This window comes from Engystomops pustulosus, chromosome 4, assembly GCF_040894005.1.
Source record: "Engystomops pustulosus chromosome 4, aEngPut4.maternal, whole genome shotgun sequence".
Classification (NCBI taxonomy): domain Eukaryota; kingdom Metazoa; phylum Chordata; class Amphibia; order Anura; family Leptodactylidae; genus Engystomops; species Engystomops pustulosus.
Window position 1 is genome coordinate 191,659,076 of NC_092414.1, and position 8,168 is coordinate 191,667,243.

The following is an 8,168-nucleotide window of genomic DNA, read 5'->3' on the forward strand; positions in this document are numbered from 1 at the left end:
TCTATAATGGAGTAATTTATGGGGTTTTACTTTATTTAGGCTTCTCAATGTGACTTGAAACCTGAGCAGGTCCCTCAATAGCAGGATTTTGCGTTTTTTATGAAAATGTGAAAAATCGAACCTAACGTTCAAAGCCCCATAACATCCTACAAATATAAGAGTATGCATAAAGAACCATGTCCACATAAAGAAGACATTCGGTGAATGTTAGTTATTAAGTTTTTTTGCTGTTATGACTATGTGTGGAAAAAGTAGAACATTTTGAAGTTCGAAAATCAAGAATTTTTCCAAATTTTCACCAAATATCTGATTTTCTCATAAATAAATGCAAAACATTCCACCAAAATTTTTCAACTAACATGAAGTACAAAGTATCACGAGAAAACAGTTTTAAAATCACTTGGATATGTTAAAGCGTTTCAAAGTTATAACCACTTATAGTGACACAGGGCAGATTTGAAAAAATGGGCGGTGTCAGGAAGGTGAAAAGTGGCTTCCGCGTTAAGGGGTTAAATCCCGGGCAGGGCATACATTTATTTAATTGAATTAAATAAAGAGCTTGTGTCTGGGGAAGCCCTAGGAGACCATACTGTATATAGATAGATGGTGATCTGAACCTGATGACGTGGTCCCTGCACTCCGCTAACCCAACACATCTCTCAAAAGGATTCCCTGCCCAATGTCTTCTCTGGGGACGTCCTCCAGTCAATGGGCGCTCGGGACCGTTGCCGTCTTTAGGAAGTCCCCCTAGAAGTTCTTGCAGGGGTGCCGCCAGCTGGGAAAATTCCAGGAAGTGCTTGATATCCCAGATGGTAGACAGGGTAGGCCAGTTGTGGACAGTTGCGACCTTCTTTTGGTCTGGCTCAATTCCATCAGCGCTCACCACATGTCCTAGGTACTTCACGCTAGACTGTAACATATGGTACTTGGATGGCTTGACCTTCAACCCATTCTGGGTCAGGGTTTGGAAGACTTCAGCCAGATGTTGGAGGTGATCCTCATAGGTTTTGGAGTAGATGATGATATCGTCCAAATATAGTAGGATGGTCTCAAAGATATGATGTCCCAAACATTTCTCCATTAACCGCTGGAACATGCCCGGGGCATTGCATAGGCCGAAGGGCATGTTGTTGAACTAAAACAGACCCATTGGGGTGATGAAAGCCGTCTTCTCCCTATCTTCAGGCGCCATGGCCACTTGCCAGTAGCCACTGGTCAGGTCAAGGGTGGAGAAGAAGGCAGCCAACCATAAGGCTGCGAGGGATTCTTCGATTCGAGGCAGCGGATAGGCATCCTTGTGAGTGATATTGTTGATCTTCCTATAGTTAACACAGAAGAAAAGGGTTCCATCCTTCTTTTTCACAGTAATGGCTGTCTTCATCTCTTGCACCAACTTCTTCGCCTCTTGGTATCGGGCTGGAGGAATTGGATGGCTGAATAAAGATCACCTTTATACTTACCAGAGTGCTGCCTCTTTGCATTTTTTCGCATGTTCTGCAGGAGTGATATCGTCGTCTCCAATATTGATCGCAAGCCTGTTTAGTCACCATCAGTACTTCGATTCATCTGCAACTGTTGGGAGGCAGACAGGGATGTTTCCACTAGATCTCCGGGGTGGACACTGAGGAGAGTGGCTACAGCTTGGTATCTTCTCAGATCCACTGGGGAGTCTCCCACATTTAGCAATCTGATAGGTACTTGTCCTCGATATACCGAGGCTAGGCTCCTGGCTGCCAGAATGGGTAGGTCTTCATCAGCTGGTAGTGGTTCTACCATAGCCTAGTAGTCTTGACCTTGAACACCCATGCAGGCTCGGCAACATATTAACATCTCAGTCCCAGGTTGAAGGCACACATGTTGAGGATCTTTGATCAAATTTCTCTGTTGGGGCCATAAAACTTCTGTTGTGCCGGCAGGACTTGCATGGTCTCTTGAATCACCTTCCGAGAATCACTGGGCATCGTTGATAGGGAGTTCTTCATCACTCTGGAGAGCCTTCAGAAGTTACCGTCTTCAGGCACTTGCGTTACCACTACGCCCTGTCTGGTTAACTCGGTATCCCCGATGATTAGTGTGGGTTCCCAATAGCCACGGATGGGTACAGTTTTCCCATAAGTAGCAATAATGTTCAAATAGGCCTTTGGAGGCTGTGACAGGGATGCTCTTCTTCGCCATTTCTCAAAGGTAGTACTGTGGATGGTGGTCACTTGAGAGCCAGTATTGATTAAGGCCGGTAGGGTTACTCCATTTATTGTCACATGAACCATGGGGCAAGTCCCCACAAACCTTGGCATCCAGTTGGAATCTCTGGGACTTAGAGGTTCTTTCCTTGAAGGTTGTCCTGTAGCTTCAAGGGTTTGTCATTTAACCGACTACATTCATTCTCTTCATGCCCGTACCTTTGGCAGAAGCTGCATCACAGTCTGGGTTCTCTTCGACTCTAGGTGTTCAGAGATTTTGCCGTAGTCGACTCTGTTTGGCCCGGGAGTCACGGGGAGCGTCTGGCTGTAAGGAAACATAAGGTGGCATTTTCCTCTTGGATGTGGCAGCTACTTCCAACTGCACCAGTCACTTGAGCATTTTGCTCATGGTGTTTGCCAGGGTGGTGGCTTTCTCTTCTAGGACAGCGACTTCTGCGGAAACTGGAGGTGGTGTTGCTGGTTGCGCTGGAGGAAAGGCTAGAGCAGCATCTTCCAGATCCACAGGATCAGACTTCTTCTGTGGTTCAGCAGGCAAGTGTTCTCCCAGGAAGCTGATGGCAATCTCTCTGAACTCATGAAAAAAAGCCTGGGCGTGTTGAAGAGACAGCATTTTTAACTGGCTTTCATGATGCTTATCCAGAAGCCCATTAATAAATTGTTCCCGCAGGGTTTGGTGGGAGTTTTCAGCCTCTTTAGGTGGATGATAGCCTTCCATGTCTCCTGTAGATACATGGCAAATTCTCTAAGGAACTCTTGGGGCTTCTGTATTTTCCCAAAGAACTTCTGCTTCAGCTCTGAGGCAGTACATAAGTGGTTCTCAGCCTATTGAGGATTTGGACCACATTCTAACGTTACACTTGGGGGGCAAAGACTTGACTTCCCTAAGAGCGGGTCCCTTTAACTGCCCGGTTAGGATGCCCACTTTCTGTTCTTCTGTGAGCGGATACAGAGTGTGCAACTTTCCTTCACAGTAGGGTAACCAGGGGGCCCCAAGATAGTAGGGCATAGTCAGTGGTATAACTGTGGGGGCACTGGCTGTGGTAGAACCAGATGGGCTCTCTGGAGTGTTTGGCATGCTCCAATACCCTTGGTGACAGGAGCACTCAGTTTCCTGAGTGTTAAACAATGTCCGTTGCTGTGGCCGATAGCTGGTAATGGGGACGTGGTCCCTTTAAGGCAGAGTCACTATTCCCTGGGAGGGAAGCCAATTACACCTAGCTTCAGAAACAATCTCTATCCCCCTTCAACTTCCCTTCACACAGGATCCTCATGCAGGATCAGCCACAATGACAGGACAGCTACAGCGCACGATGATCTCCTTTCCAGAAGTCCGGCAAGCAGAAGGTGCTCGGCGAGGATGCGCATGCGATCGGCAGGCCATCCAAGATGGCCAATTAAACCTCTTCCTTGCAGGCCCGCAGTTGTTCCGGCTCCTCCTCCAAGGTACTTTGCACCACACGCGCATGGGGCGGAGCTTAGAAAGTAGCCTCGGTTTCGCGCCAGTGAGGATTTTGGCGGGCTGGAGCTCCTTGCTGCGCCACACAGACATCCAGAGGTTAATGCTTTGGGCGCTGCAGTGCCAGATGTGGCAGAGCTGACAAAGTTCTTTTGCAGGGATTAACCTTCTGGGCGCTGGAGCAGAGTTCGACAGCACGTGGCGATGCAATAACACAGTCTATGTTGAAGAACACAATCACTTGAGCCTTAACCCGGAGGCAGCAGGGTTAGCCAGCACAGTCTTTGAGTAAAGTCTATAATGCCAGTATAAGGCACAGAAGTATATATCCTGTTCGTGACACCACTTGCAACATCCCCCAACTGGGCCCAGCCTTTTCTTGGGGCCTGGAGGCGGCCTGTCACTGTGCTTGGTATGGGGACCAGAGGGCTGACCTACAGCCTTGCAGGACCCCAGCAGGTGGTGTGTGCAAGAAATATGGGGGGAGAGGTTGATGTACTGGTTCTCCCTGGGGCAACCCCTGAGTGTCTGTAAGATAAGTCCCTGGGTAATGGATAGGGAGGCCGTGGTGGTAGACAGACGTATTCAGGGATCAGACGGAGGCAAAGTTGTGTAAATCAACTCACGGTTCTTATTGAACAGGTAGCAGGCAATGGGCCTAAATGGTTAACAGCAGATTCTGGTACTGGAGTGGTCATGGAGAGGGGTCCTCAGGAATAGTGCACCAGCCTAGATGCAAGCTGGGAGAATTTGGATAGAGCTGTGTCCAAACTGTGGAAGCTGCAGCTCTTGATTTGAGTCTCCTGACTCAGGGACCTGGGATTGGGTTAAGTGTCAGCACTGATGGCATACCCCCCAACATTTCCAGAAGAGTCCCCCTAAGCCACACCCTTAATCACGCCCTGGTTACGCCCCAAATTTTTATTACTAATAATCATCTTCATTATAATAATAATAATCACCATAATAATAAAAATAATAATCCTCTCCATAATAATAAAAAAAAATTTGCCCAGGTTGTATACTCTACATGCAATAGGCTATTGGCTTAGTGGATATCACTGGGAGGATTTTATGTAACTAAGTCTTTTACTGCTACACAGTGACACAGGCTCCATGCACTGGTACATAGAGATACATCTTCTCAGAGATTACTATTGTAATTATTGAGACGACTATAATTATTATTATTATTATTTTTATTATTATTATTATTATCATGGAGACTATCATTTTTATTATTATTTTAATAATAATAATTATCTATCTCAATAATAATAATCTCAATAATAATAATTTCAATAACAATAATAATCTCAATAATAAAAATAATAATAATCTCAATACTAATAATTTTAAGAATCTCAACCATAATAATCTTAATAATAATAATCTCAATAATAATAATCTCAATAATAGTAGACAATAGTAATAGACAATCTGGGACATTTGGGAGCTATGCTGAAGGTGTACTGAAACTGTCTCTCTCGTAACTCAGTCCATGTGCTAAGCCCAGCTAGGACTGGAATCAGACCTGTGGTAAGAGCATGTGCTCAATGACAAGACCCTGTGCTCCTCCCTGCCCAGGGGTTTTATTCTCCTGGTCAGGTGGTAGCACCTCTCCAATCACAGTCCAGTTTACAATACAGCCAACTCATTGGTCAATAATTTACACCCATTTAACTATCGCCTGTTCAGGCAGGGGCTGCAGGGTTCCAGAACCTTCTTAGAGGGTTCGCGACTCCCCCTAACAGCTCCGGACCTGGAGAGGGCGTTCTTTGCAACTACCAGCCTGCCTATGTATTGGCAGGGGTGTTGCACCTTGATAAAACATCACTGGTCACAAACCAATGTTGCTTTTTTTTTTATTTTACTGCCTCCCCGCCAGTCCCTAGAAATTCCTGAATTCTGGACTCCCAAAATGAAGGTAAGATATAGGGTGGGGGTCCCAGAAACAATTTCACTGCTTGAACCCCAGTACAGCATTGCATACACACATACATCCCCTAAGTGTTAAAGAGGAGACTTCTGTAGCACATGAAACTAATGTTATTCTCCAGTACCAGTTAATTGAAGATCTTCCACCTTTCAGAACAACCTTCAGCAGAGATGTGATCTATAAATTCTAGTCACTGCTGACCTTTGTCATATGATACATGTGTATTCTAGACAAATAGAGGTCCTTCCTGCTGTATTACAGCACAGTGATAACAGTGTGGTGTCACATGTGATATCAGAGGGCACTAATGATAAACCACCTGCCATGTTTTACAGCTTTGGCACCAACAATGAAGACACATCATTACTTGGGCAGGGTTACCTGATGGCATCACTAGAAACGTGTTACCCACATTTTATCATATTATATCAAGAGTCATAGAAGGTTTATTTTTGGATTGGTACAGTAATGATAACTGATGGTCAGTAGTACAGTCAGCAGTATCCAGCCCAGTTGGTCAGTGGTACAGTCAGCAGTATCCAGCCCTGATGGTCAGTGATACTGTTGCAATGTCCTTTCACCAGGGCTTGTCCCAATGGCTTGGGGGAAGCTGGATTCCCCTGGTACCTGGCTGGCTTGGACACTCCCGGTGTATTCATGTGTTAGGGATCCCCGGGTAGATGTTAGCATCAGTCAGAGAGAAATTCAAGATGGCTGATTAACCCATATTTTGCTGGAAGGCTGCAGTGTTGAGATTCTCCTCAGGGGGTACTTCTTCGCTCCAGGAGTGTTTGACAAGCATAAATTTCTTCCTGCGCAACACAGTCCTGGTGCAGGATTCGTGCCACTAGCCCAGTGGGCAAGCTCAGTGGCCTCAGACTTAGTTCCCGGCCAGTGGAATTTTCTTGCTGCGTCTCAGTCTCTGTATGGGGGTTAACATTTTCAGTGCTGGAACAGAATTACCACGGCGTGGCACAGCAGAGTAACATCACAGTTCAATCACAGTGGGGGCCTTAACCCAATTTAGCAGCAGGGTTAGCCAACACAGTTCATAGTCTGGCTCTGTAAGTAATCAGAGCTGGAGCAGGCCTCAAGGGGTTAGGTCAGTGGTGGCGAACCTATGGCACTAGTGCCAGAGGTGGCACTCAGAGCCCTTTCTGTGGGCACTCAGGCCATCAGCCCAGGACCGAGTTCACCAAACAGGACCCAATAAATCAAATCTTCCAGCTGTCCCAGGCAACTTGGAGAGAAGCTATAATGAAAGTCTGAATTTGCCCTCCTTCTTTCAACTGTATTGGGGGCCTCGGGCGGCCAATACAATTGAAAGAAGTGAAAAAACAGGTAGCATTAAGTTACTGCTTAAAATGCCACGTTGGCACTTAACGGTAAATAAGTGGATTTTGGTTGTAGTTTGGGCACTCTGTCTCTAAAAGGTTCGCCATCACTGGGTTAGGTTATCCTCAGGTAGAAGGCAGCAGCAGACTGCTATCTGCAGGCCTTGTTTCAATCAGGACTCTCTTTGGAACTCTATTTCAGGAATTCAGCCAGAGGGGATATAAGTTACATTTTCTCTGTTTGCTGCTCCAGGCATCCACCAATAGGGAACATCGAGGCAGAGCCGGATTGACATTAATCACACAATTATAATTGGTTACTAAGTAAACCCTCCCTGCCCAGACAGATAACATGTTCAGCTGCATTACCAGTTGTGGTCAGTAGATGGCATCCATCCCAAGAAATAAATCTATCATTAATGAAGCATGAACATATCAATAAAGCAACTTCATATAGGACCACATAGAAAATAGGATATAATCCACGGTGCTCCACCTATGCATGTATAAGAGGCTTATTGTATAAAAGACTTATTGTCAGTACTTGCGTTTCTAGTACTACTACTCCTTATTGCTTATGTAACATGTGAAAGCTATGCACCCATTGTACCTTGTGGATGCCAATGTGAATTTTGTACTTTTTTTTTTTTACTAGTTTGCGCTTAAATTTTGCTAGGCCTTTCAGCATTGTCGATAGACTGTGTCTGACCGTCTCTACATGTAATGTGTGTGTAAAACCCTGCTCATGTGGTCTCTGTAAACTGTGGGTGTCTAGAGGGCTGGTGGTGTATAATGATTTACACCTAGTCCTCGCACACTAGGGTAAGACCAAAAAGGGCAGGTATACTATGTATGTGTATAAGACACCTTGGTGACGCGCCTAAGGGCACATTTTAAGGCCTTGGTGGAAGGAGTGGAGTACAGGACATAACACTGCTCCTAAGCCTAAGAAAACTGCTGGTTTAGGGGAGAGTAGCTACTAACCGTACTTGTGCTATGTGTAATGTCATTTTAGTCCAACACCAAACCCGATTTCTGTAACTACCATAGGACTGTGGGCGGCTTGTCCACCAAACAAGCTGTGTACAAACCCCACCTGCTGCCTAGCCACTTTACCAAACTGCACTTTATATTTATCATATTATACCCTTCCAAATTTCAGCATACCCAGACCACCTGTCCAGCTCCTGCTTATTTCCCAACAGGTCCATAGCCGAGCCGTGGCGCAAGTGGGTCTG